Below are 13,095 nucleotides of genomic sequence, written 5' to 3'. Positions count from 1 at the left end.
GGGTTTTGTCAGCAACACAGCTGCTTTGCGGACAAAACCGTCTAGTGTAGACATAGCCTCAGTGATTTGCAAAGTTCCTGGGCCCAAATCCTCAAATTTAATGGGCACCTAAATTCCATAGATTTCAGCATGAGTTCAGCACATAGTACCTTTGAATATCTGGACCTTAAGCTGCTTTTGAAGTTTACCAAATATGTCTCCAAACCATGATCTTTGCCCCTAAAAAACTAAAAATCAGCAGAACTGCCCCTTAGTCTTTATGGGCTATGTTTTAGGCGGTGCATAGAGCCACTGGAGACTGAGCAACATTACTCTGAAAATGTATTTCCTGTTTTTTTTGCTACAATGTCACAATTTGAGGAGAACAATCAGACCACAATAGCTCAGACTTTCCTATGTAGAATAATCAGACTTAGTAATACACTAAGTTCCTACAATTTTTTTATCACAAGCAGCAGGTAAAAGTAGAACCTGGTGCAGCAGAAATAATTAATACTGAATACACAATGCAGTAGTTATTATTCTATCTGCACCAGGCGTGTCCAACCTGCGGCCCACGGGCTGCATGCAGCCCTGGACAGCTAGTAATGTGGCCCCACAAGATCGTAAACTTTTAACATTATTATGTGATTTATATACATTAACTATATTATATATTTTGTACGTGGCCCAAGACTATCTTCACTCAATGTGGCCCAGGCAAGCCAAAAGGTTGGACACCCATGATCTACACCAACAAAAGCAGCTTTCCTTATTATTCTATTAACCTCTGTTTCAACTAGACACTCCATAAACAATTAGACCACATCTACACTAGCAAATTCTTGTGGAAAATTAGGTCCTTTTTCAAAAGAACACATGGAGCATACACAAACGAAATGCACTCTTTTGATCTGAAATCGAGAGAACGCAGCTCTTCTTTCAGAAGCCCTCTTCTGCTCCTGGATCAGTCCCTCTCAAAACAAGGCCTATGTTACTCATCCCACTATTTGTTAATAATCACTCCTGCAAAATCAAAATCAGTTACCTAGCTTTAAAAGAAGTAATGAACTGATTTTATCTATTTTATACTACAGATTCTGGATCTCATGTCACTGCTGGGTTTAACATAACAAGTTGGAATTGTGAAAAAGACAATGAGGTAAAAAAGAAAGACACTTAGGCTGCATCTCCGGACTCCGAAGTACACATGGAGCCCCACGTGGAAACCCTCCAAAATTATGGGGAAGAAGGGTCTTTGTGAATGAGGGTTTGCTTCCAGAAGATCCCTGCCAGCTGTGGGTCGCCACATGTACTTCAGAGTCCGGAAGAGGTTCTTCTGGACTCTGAACCACGTGCCGCTATGCTAATGAGGGGCAGAAAATTTGCATTCATGCTTCATTAGCATCTTCCGGTTAGCTCATTAGCGGCATATGGAGGTGCAGTCTTGTTGGTTTAGAAGCAGAAATGCTGAAAGGGTCTGTGGAAATACCAGTCTTCCTGCATTATGATTCATGAAGGTTGGTGAAAAAGGCAAGAAATGTTAGCTATTAACATACCCTTTCAAAATGTCAAACAAATACTCAAAACTGGAGATAAACAGGAAAACTGAAGAAAATAATTACTCCTTAGAAGTTCCATTTCCTTTAATGCTTCATCAGCAAAGTTGTCAACAATTTAGTAATGTTACTCGTAGGCTTACCACTATTCTCTGTGAGCCACCTTCCTAAGTGTTCAGCACCACCCATTTTCAGCCCAAGGGACCTACCCTTTAACCGCAGGCAGACATGGAAAATTACCTTTCAAAGTCATGTTAACTATTAAGTGTTTCTCTCAATATCTTCCATCCACCATAGATATAATGCCACAAAAGTGAAAATATCAAGTAGCTCCATCCTTCTAGGTTTTTTAAATAGTGACATTATGAAGTGCTAGCAAGTGAAGCAGCATGAAAGGTTTTAAAAACATCAATACACAAGCTTGAAAAAATCAGTACAGAGCCATTGGTTCCAAATCCTCAAAGGTGACAATTTATTTAAGTATTTAAGCATAAGCTGAAGTCCAGCCTTACTCTGCAAAGCACTTAAACAAAGGCTAAATTTTAGGCATATGCGTAAATTTCATTGCTTCACTGGGAGTTAAGAATGCAGCTAACGTTAAGTGTTGGAGGATAAGTCCATCAGATATTATATGCAAAGATATGGAGGGACGCAACCCGGTGCTCTGGGTGTCCTTAGCGTCTGACTGCCGGAAGCTTGGAGTGAATGATGTCATAAATCACTCAATAATTGCCCTGTTCTGATCATTCCCTTTGAAATGCCTGGCACTGGCCACTGTCAGAAGACTGGATACTGGACTACTTGGCCATTGGTGTGATCCAGTATGGCTGTTCCGGTGGTTTTATCTCTCAAACACGCTGGTCAGTATGGATGGACCTCTATGTCAGCAGCTAAGATGTTTGGCACTTATCTAAAAACTATGTGGGTGATATTTACCACCTCTGGGTCCTAAGAACATATGCAACTCTTACTGCCCATTGTGGCTCACATTTATACAAGTCATGGATTTATGTAGCGATCACAGAATAGGGCGTTTCCCTGTTCTCGTTGCTTCTTTTTGATTGCAACACCAACAAGCAAAAGACACTGTCAGAATGACTAATACTGCAGCAGCAGTTCAGACTATGTTAAGCAGCATATGTTTTTTAAAAGAAATCTTAAGAGTCTCTCAGCCTTTGTAAATTCTGCCCATTATGCCTCTTTTGCTTTAAATGTCCTTTGGGTTTGAGTCCTGAAATATTAGAAGCATGTTCTGTTTAGATTTATTGGCACTAAGAGACATTGGATCAACAGCCCTGATGTTTGATATTTTCTGTTTGTCCACTGAAAAGCTACAGCAAGACTTCCTCGTGCTGCCTCACTGATATAGCCAAACTCTGACTTGCAGTAAATACCTATAGGAGCAAGCGGTAACTTACCTCACGTCCTCATTCATTTGTGGACTTCTTTCAGGAGCAAGGTGTTAATCACTGGGGCAGTTTTTGTGGTGTGCTACCTTCCTGCCAGGAACTACACTGACACCACCCAACATCAGTGATGTCTCACTCTGAAACCTTAGCAACACTTTCAGTTTTAACAGGAGCCCCAGACCAATTTGCATCTGTGATTAAAGTGCAAACTGCACTGGTGCAGAGAACACAAGGGCTACTTTAGGCTTCTTCCCTGAAAGCGGCCTGTGGCTGAAATAGCTCCATGGCTGTGAAGCTATTGAAAGGTTTCTCAAAAAAGATTTGCTCTAGGAATTAGTTTAGGGAAGTTCTATGGCCTGTGTTATATGAATCAGACTAAGTGATCACAAAGGACTTGTCTGGCCCTGAAATGTAAAGTGATTAAATTCACTGAACGCATTTTTAGTTCAGCATTAGTGTTTATATTTCTAAGTGTTTGTAATACCCTTGTTTACAATGTCCAAAAGCCTCCCAGAAGCAAGTTAACCAATGTTACTGCTAAGAATAACCAATGGGCAATTCAAAGTTCCCATCTAAAAGCTCCATCCAGTCAATTGTGCTGCACAGTGAAAAAACAGTGGTCACAGAACACAGGAAGAGATAAATGATATAGCTCTCGGGCTACATTGAGATTTCAGGAAAGCGTGTCTATTGAGGCCAGTACTTAAGCCCAGAACATCAAGCTTCCGTGGGATTTAAGCACATGCCAAAGTGCCTTCTTAACTCAGGGCCTATATTTGCAGATAATAACAAGCATGACATTTTACTGTATATCTGAGCAACAGAGAAACCTGAATACTGGACTCCCTGTTACACTGAACACTTCCTAGCGGAATCAAAGCAAATGTTACAGTTTCATTACACATCTGAAAATAGTTAAATTGTTAGCACAATTTAAAATAGTTGAAAGGACTCGCTTTGGAAAACGGAGCAGCTATCATGCATTCGCAAGCAGTTCATTGGTCACATATAGCAGGGTTCACCAGTATTTTATACTGCTCCTTTTACTTTGAAGCTGTGTTGTGTTTTTGATTGAAATTTCCCATTCATCCTAAACGGATGCAGAAAATCCTACTTTTACAACAGGCAAACCCAAGAGAAGGTAATCTCCACCCTCTGTATTCTGAGGCATTTTATCCCATGCTTAGCATTGCAGCATCATCTTGGTTTTCTTTATGAAATGCAGTAACCAACCCTTGGATGTTGGTGCTTGAAGATGTTTGGCTCCACTCTGAGGACAGTTGAAGGAGCGTCACACTGTTTCTGTTACTTGTATCAGTTTAAAGGACAAAACCAGTGGGTCACAAAGGATCCGACAGAGACAAATATTGGAGTAGCAGGAAAACAACGGAGGAATTACATTAGTTATTATTAACTGGCACAGTAATCTAAAATCATGTGCACATCTCATTTTTCTTTCCTTTTGCCTTTCAGTGACCTCATCCCTTATCATCTGGGCTTCATTTGTGGGTGCCCATGGTGATACTGTCAGTTCCAGAAGATCTGGCAAAACACAAACCTCCTTTTGCTGAGACAAAGGCTCAGCATTGTCCGAGTGACAGGAAGAGGCCTGCTGATGCACAACTACTCTATTTATTTCTGGAAGGGCATTGTTTCAATGAGCAACTTTTTCTCTCTTCTAGCCATTCTGCTTCTAGTTTCAAGATGTCAGTCAGTGTCAAAGAGCTGGCACAGCCTTGAAGATAAAACAAGAGATGCGGTCACCACATGGCATTGGATACCAGTAATTATTGTACTAGCCTAATGATAAATAGAAATTAATTAACTGGCGTTTACCTATGCAACACATTTGGACTCTGGTCCAACACTCCCTTACTCAGACAACATTCCTATTCATTTTAAAATGGTAGGGTCTGGCCTTTATTTTATGAACTATTCATTACAGTGGCAATGCTAGTCCACAAGTGTCTAAAAGTAATACAAGTGAAGGCCAGATTTTTTAGTATTCAGCACCCATAATGAGGGCCAGGGTTCATCTCTCATTTAGGTGTGTTGGCATGCATTTGGAGGCATGTTTGCATCTGGGACAGTCATTCCCACGCTAGCTTTAATCTAGCTAGGAATAGCAGGGAAGACGTGGTAGTGTGAGCTTCAGTGCAAGCTGTATAAACCTCACTAGAACTCTGGCTGCACAGTCAAGCTGCGTCTACACGTGCACGCTACTTTGAAGTAGCGGCAGTAACTTCGAAATAGCGCCCGTCACGTCTACACGTGTTGGGCGCTATTTCGAAGTTGAAATCGACGTTAGGCGGCGAGACGTCGAAGTCGCTAACCCCATGAGGGGATGGGAATAGCGCCCTACTTCGACGTTCAACATCGAAGTAGGGACGTGTAGACGATCCGCGTCCCGCAACATCGAAATAGCGGAGACCTCCATGGCGGCCATCAGCTGGGGGGTTGAGAGATACTCTCTCTCCAGCCCTTGCGGGGCTCTGTGGTCACCGTGGGCAGCAGCCCTTAGCCCAGGGCTTCTGGCTGCTGCTGCTGCAGCTGGGGGTCCGTGCTGCATATACAGGGTCTGCAACTAGTTGTTGGCTCTGTGTATCTTGCACTGTTTAATGAAAGTGTGTCTGGGAGGGGCCCTTTAAGGGAGCGACTTGCTGTTGAGTCCGCCCCGTGACCCTGTCTGCAGCTGTGCCTGGCTCCCTTATTTCGATGTGTGCTACTTTGCTGTGTAGACGTTCCCTCGCTGTGCCTATTTCGATGTTGGGCTGAGCAACGTCGAAGTTGAACATCGACGTTGCCAGCCCTGGAGGACGTGTAGACGTTATTCATCGAAATAGCCTATTTCGATGTCGCAACATCGAAATAAGCTATTTCGAAGTTGGGTGCACGTGTAGACGTAGCCTCACAGTGTTAAGCCCACACTAGGGTCCATGCTACCACAGCTTCATGGCTGTTTGTAACGGTGCCAACTAGATCCAAACCTATGCAGGCACAACTACCCTAGCTGCAATTATTCCTTCAATTGCAGTGTAAATATAGCTCTAGGCACCTAAATAAGGACCTGATTTCCAAACGTACCCATGGTGCAACAGTCCCTCTTAGGACACTTATGAACAGGCTTTCAAAGCAGTTTTTAAAAATCTGCCCCCTTCTTTTGGTGTCTAACGAAGAGGTGAGCTCTTTCGCCGTTCTTGCTCTGATTGTGTGTGTTAAGGTGTTTCTAAAAACTCTGACCATCTGATCTTATTGCATTTCCTTATTCATGGACAAAATGACAAGATGCAACATTTATTTATAGCATCATAGAATCCAACAGCTGGAAGGTTCATCGAGTCCAGCTCCCTGCCCAAAGCAGTATTACCCCTAACTAAATCATCCCAGGCACAACTTTGTCAAGCCAGGACTTAAAAACCTCTAAGGATGGAGATTCCACCACCTCTCTATGCTACACATTCCAGTGCTTCACCACCCTCCTAGTAAAATAGTTTTCCTAATATCCAATCTATACCTCCCATACTTTAGCTTAAGACTGTTGCTCTTTGTTCTGTCATCCGTCACTACTGAGAACAATTTCTCTCCATCCTCTTCAGGACACCCCTCCCCACACCCCTTCAGGAAGATGAAGGCTGCTATCAAATCACCCCCTCTCTTCTCTTCTGAAAAACTAAATAAGCCCAAATCCCTCAGCCTCTCCTCACAGGTCATGTGCTACAGCCCTCTATTTCTTGCATTTATTACGCACTTCATCTGACAGACTCCAGCTCTATTAAGTATGATGTTTTTTCTGCAATTTAGTTTTGATGGGAAATTGTGCATGCACATCTCCCTTCATTGCATTCTCCAGTCTCATTCAATTTTCCTGCATATATTTGTACTTTCAGGTGTGCTGGGATCTGAAAATTGCACCCTGGGAGTACCAGCAAAGCCAGAGCTTGGTTCAGATATCCTTTGCAATGTCTACAGGACAGAAATCAAATTTTTGCTTTCTTAGGGGCTATCCTGACCCTTTCCACACAGAGAATAATGAAGTATGCTACTCCTTATTGTCTATGTGTAAGAGTAGCAGAAGCAGCCTTGTAGCAATTAGTGATGGGCTTGAGGTACAAAACTGAGATCCAGAACATGAGCATCTCCGAGTTCCAAGGGAATTTGGCTCACATATTTTATAGGTAGGGGCCATGTGCAAAATTTTAATCAGTTTCTGGGGCTTTTTGAGCTATCCTTAAAGCTGGGAAGCTGAAGGGGCTCAGCACCTCTAGACTTCAAACCACCACTCATGAAATACTTAAATATTAATTTGGTTGTATAACTTTGGTCACTCACGTTTGAAAATTATAACTCAAGGCTCATGTCCAATACTCACTGAAATCAATGGGAGCCTTTCTACTGATTTTAAGAGCCACTCAATCAGGCCCTAAGTGACACAACTAAAGTCACAGGAGATTTTGGTGGCATAGCAAGGATTAAGCTGCAGAAGCCCCTCTTGTGCTTTGTTCACATGGCCTTCCTTGCTATTTTTCCTTTTGCAGGCAAAAACAAAGAAGCCCAGGCAGCTTCTTATAACTCCAGCCTTGGAAGCAACAGCCTTGGTTGAACTATCCCCTTAACTCCAAAATATCTTGGGGTGTGCCAAGGGACTGTAGGATTCAGTGGTCCCTAGTGCCAACGCCTGGGTACTGAAATGGTAGGAAACATTAATACACTCTATGAACAGTCATAGTGACAAACTTCCAGCCCTAGAGATCTGCTTAGCATTTCAAGGTTTGAAACCTTCAAATGAATCCCAAGAGTTTCTTTACAACATGCATAGGGAAACCCTACATTTCAGTCAGCAGCTCTAAGGATTTGCTGCCCCAAAGGGCAGCATCTGGGCTGGAGAAATGATGGGTGACTAGGGAAGCATTTCCCAATGTTCATTTGCATAGAACTGTGGGATACTTAATGGAAGGCTACAACAAAAGCTCTTTGAATTCAGAAGAGGATGTGGGAATGGAGAATCATTTTGGGACATGCTGAGAGCATGGGAAAGAGCTCTGGGTTTGGTTTATTGGTTTTAAGCAAATATATGACTCAGTGGTATAAGATAGTAGCTGAGGGCTGTTGAAACACTGGAATATACCTGCACCACTCAACAGAATGCTAGGGAAGATACATGAGGCAAGAAAACTTTGAGTGAACGCAGGAGATGGTGGGAGAATAGAATTGGTCAGGAATTTTGACCAAAAAAAAGCAATGTTTAATTGAAAAAATGCTGATTTGTCAAAACCAAAACTTCTCATGGAAACATGCTGCTTTTGACAAAACTTCCATAGAGAAGGTTTCTCAGACCCAGGCTAGACTAGCCAATAGCTCAGACATTGTAGCATCTTCTTGGGATGGAGGAGACAGGCACATTTCAGAGGCAAGTCCAGAAGCTAGGTCTTCCACAGGCCATGTGAGCCCCAGCTTCTAGCTATCCAGCAATATGACTAGCTAATTTAGCCGTGCATTTTCTCAAAAGACTTTCAGTAAACAAATTGTGAAATCTCACATATTTATGAAACCCAGTTCTCAGTTTCTGGCTAGCCTTTGTGTGATTGTAGAAAATGAAGGGAAAAGTATTGCAAGGTGCATTTTTCCTGTAGTGTTGCTGAAAGTGGTGGCCATGGAAAATGGAGTAGTCAGCCACAGTAGAATGGTCAGCCCTTTCCCTAATGCAGAACTCTTGACTATACAGGGAATGCTACCTTTCCCATCTTAAACCCTGCCTACACACAAGCTTACACAGGTTTAATTAAACTGGTTTATCTAAACAGATGAAATCTCCTGTGTGGATACTCCTTTTTTGTGGATAGTCCTCTTCAGATTGTCTCCCACAAATATCCTCCTACTCGATTTCAATTAATCCAACATAAACCTGCTTTAGTGTCCAAGCAGACTATTGCGTTCGTTCAAGTCAGTTTAAAATCCCACTTTAAACTTAGCTGGTTCAACTCTGCATGTAGGTGAGTCCTGAGCTTTGACTAGTTGTTATCAGCTTGAAGGTAAATATCTTCAGGTGAGAAAGAAGGAACACAATTTTAGAAGTCTCAGTGCGTAGCCATGTTAGTCTGTAGCCATTTTAACAGTAAATGTGACCAACTGTTGGAACAGCTAACCTAGATTTCTGGTGGCTTTTCCATTACTGGCAATTTTAAAACCAAGATTGATTTTTTTTTCTAAAAGATCAGCTGTAGTTCAAACAGGAATTAATTCATGGAAAACCTATGGCCCCAAGGGCGGGGTAGATGATCACAATGGCTCCTTCTGCCCATACAGTCTATGACTCTGTGAACAGAACTAGAAGGGCAGTAAGTATATAAGCTGTACATTTTGAATTGTCCATTTCCTGAGCTATTAGTACCTCTGTGTCCTGCAATTTGCTATTATTTAACAGCATTTACTCTAGCAGATTGCAATCAACTAGGTTTATTTACATGCAGTTGTATCTACTAGGTTTGTTAAAACAATGTGTGTGTGTGTGTGTGTATTTAACAATGATAAAGCGGCTCTCTAAACCTAATGCCTGATCAGTGTTGTCCCCCTACTGGTTGTCACGCCAGGCTTGAAATAGCATGTAGCAAAGATCATCAAGCAGTAATAGAATCATAGAACACAAGAACTGGTAAGAGACCTCAAGAGGTCAACAAGTACAGGCCCCTACCCTCACAGCAGGACCAAGCACCATCTATGTCATCTCTGCTAGATATTTATCTAACGTGTTCTTAAATATCTCCAATGATGGAGATTCTACAACCACCCTAGGCAGTTTATTCCAATAATTTACCACCTTGACAGTTAAGAATTTTTTCCTAATGTCCAACTGAACCCTCCCTTGTAATTTAAAACCATTGCATCATGCTGTGTGGTTGGTGTTATCCCTCTTTTAAATGAGCCTATGAGACTGAGAGGTTACACACAGAAAGTCAGCAGAAGAACAAGGGTTAAAATTCAGAATTTTTGGTTTCCAGGGAGCAGCTTATTATCTCCAGTGTAAGCTTTTAACCCACCCTGTGGTCACCTTTACTGTTCTTGATCACAATAAGCAGGACAACAGATGTCCATCAACTGGGTATTCAGTGGACACTTCAAACAGCTAGAGGACGTTGATTTTGCTGACAACGCCACCCTCCATTCACAATGACATGAAAGCATGGAAGAAAAGTTTGCAACGCTAGATAAAACTGCCTCCATGACTGGACTGAGTCTTAACAAGGGAAAGACCAAGACAACGAGGATCAACTAGTCCAACAACAACACCATCACACACCTACTTGGAGAGTACTAGGGCAGAGATGGAGGAACAGAGAAGGATATCAGTTCCAGGATAGGGAAAGCAACAGCTGCATTCAAGACTCTTCATCCCATATAGAGTTCACAAATAGCATCTGTGAAGAAGAAGCTGCTGAACTTCAACACAAACATGAAGAGTGTGCTTAGTACGAGACCTGGAGTACTAAAAAGTCTTCAAATCACAAGCTACAGACATTCAGAAACAGATGGCTGAGGTACATCCTTCGCATCAAATGGCAACACTTTGTCACAAGTGAGGGGCTTTGGAACAGAGCAGGACTGGAATCACTTGACATTCAAATCAAGAGGACAAAGTGGCGATGGCTAAGCCACACTCTCAGAAAACCGTCATCCAGCGTGGTCCATCAAGCTCTCACATGGAACCTACAAGAAAAACACAAAAAAGGAAGGTTAAAAAAAGGAAGTTATTGGATAGCATGGAGAAGATTTACTGAGATTGGAGGACCACAACTAGGGTACTCCTGGAGTCAGCTAGAAGCTTTGTCCTGAGGCAGAGTGAAGTGGAGAAGACTTGTAGATGACCTATGCTCCACTCAGAGGAGGACACTTTAAGTCAAGTAAGCCAAGCTTTTAACACAGCTCTTGTTTCTCCTGATTCCTGTGGGTTTTGTTTCTCCACTGCAGCTTCCATTTAAAGCCTGGCCTACAGCTCTTTGGGGGTGTTAATGTAACAGTTAACAGGCAGACTCAGACCTAGGCCTTGGTGCATCAGCCTTTACCCTTTGACCTAAGAGCCAAGTCATGCTCTGCTAAGGCTGTAGAAGAGACTCATTTTTGTTCCCTGCAAGTGCTCTAAGTGCTACTATATGGGACAGTGAACCACACCCAGGAAGTGTGTGGGTTACATTAATATTATATTTATATAGGTTATCCTGTAGGATCACTTAATTAATTATAGCAAGAAAATGTTGCACAAGTGAATTATAATATTTATTTGTATTGTGATAGCCTCTAGGAGCCCCAGGCATGGACCAGGACTCCCTGTGTTGTCTGTTGTCCAAACATAAAGGGTGCATCTACACTAGGCAGCTACTTCAAAGTAGCTGGCACAATGTCAAAACAGCACATGTCATGTCTACACTTGCTGTGCGCTATTTTGATGTTGAAATCGACGTTAGGTGGCGAGACATCAAATTCACTATTCCTATCTGAAGATGGGAATAGTACCCTATTTCAACGTTCATCATCGAAGTAGGGCACATGTAGATGATCTACATCCTGCTACCTCGAAATAGTGGGGTCCTCCATGGCGGCCATCAGCTGAGGGGTTGAGACATGCTCTGCCCAGCCCCTGCGGGGCTCTGTGGTCATCGTGTGCAGCAGCCCTTAGCCCAGGGCTTCTGGCTGCTGCTGCTGCTGCTGCTGCTGCTGCTGCTGCAGCTGGGGGTCCATGCTGTGTGCCCGGGGTCTGCAACTGGTTGTTGGCTCTGCGGACCTCGTGCTGTGCAGGCTGAGTGTGTCTGGGAGGGGCCCTATAAGAAAGAGGCTTGCTGTTGCCCCAGAAGGGCTAGTCCAGCCGGTGACCCCATCCGCAGGCTTTGCTGGCCCCTTATTTCAACGGGGACCACCTGTGCGTGTGAACACTCCACGTTTCCTTCCAGGGCGGCTCCTTTCGACATTTCCTGTTGCTACTTTGACGTTGAACATTGACGGCACCAGCCCTGGAGGACATGTAGACAATACTCATCGAAGTAACCTATTTCGATGTTTTTACTTCGAAATAGGCTACTTTGACATAGTGTGCAAGAGTAGACATAGCCATAGTTGCACATACCTGAAAGGCAGCAGCCTCTATCACAGAGAATGGCAACTAACCAGTATGCTTGCACAATGATGGGAAGAGGGGAAATATTAGGCTAAAAGCCAAAATTCTTACCAAAAACATAGCTTACTTTAGGGCAAATAACTCTGATAGTTGCCTATGTAGCTGTAGTTGAATTAACCAGGTCACATAAGCAATCGTAGTGACCATGCTTGCAGACATAGTCTTGAGTTTTAAGAAGTCATCTATTAAAGGCCAACACAGCCTTGCATTCAGTTCAGTAGGACTTTATTGGCATCATAGGCTATACAAGTTTTGCCAATGTGTACATCTAAGGGGTCTGTCTTTTCACAACCCTCTGATATGTGGCATTCAGATTATCTACAAGAAAGACGTCAGTAGGAGGAAAGGCTGAGTCAGGATATGAGCATGTAGTGCTAGGAAGTCTACATGTTTCACACTCAGTTCCTTTGCACTCAGCTGAAAGAATTTTGTGATTAGTTTCATGAGTCAGTGGAAAGCACTTTCAAATGGAAAATGCAGAAGAATAGGAGATTTACACAAAGCCATGCAATTAATTCCCCAGCCCCCAGCATCCTTCATGCCGTACTTTTACTTGTTGGTGTTTTCTGACATATTATTTGATTTTATGACTATAAAAGAGGACAATTAATTATTGCGTATGAAAACTTTTACTGGAAAGTTCGTAATTGGAACATAGAAATTAAATCCAGATGAAAGGACATTTGCTCAACGTCTTTTTACCTCTAAAACCTAAGCTCATAAAGATTTTATTATTATTTTTATTATTATTTTTTTCAACAGCAGGAACATTAAGCATAGGGGGTTTTATTTCCAGACAAAACAGGTTTAGTAGGTTCACCAAAAATATGAATAGGCACCATTGTTCAGACCTAATTTAAACCATCCTATGCAGTTTGAGCAATTTAAATACCACTGGAGCCTAGGCAAAGAAGAGCTGTTCGCTGGTCTCTGAATGACATGAGAATTGGGGAATGGTTTAGGTTAGTAAGCATGCTTCAAAGTT

The sequence above is a fragment of the Carettochelys insculpta genome, chromosome 2 (genome assembly GCF_033958435.1).
Source record: "Carettochelys insculpta isolate YL-2023 chromosome 2, ASM3395843v1, whole genome shotgun sequence".
NCBI classification, from domain to species: Eukaryota; Metazoa; Chordata; order Testudines; family Carettochelyidae; genus Carettochelys; species Carettochelys insculpta.
Note: the sequence above shows the minus strand (reverse complement) of the source record.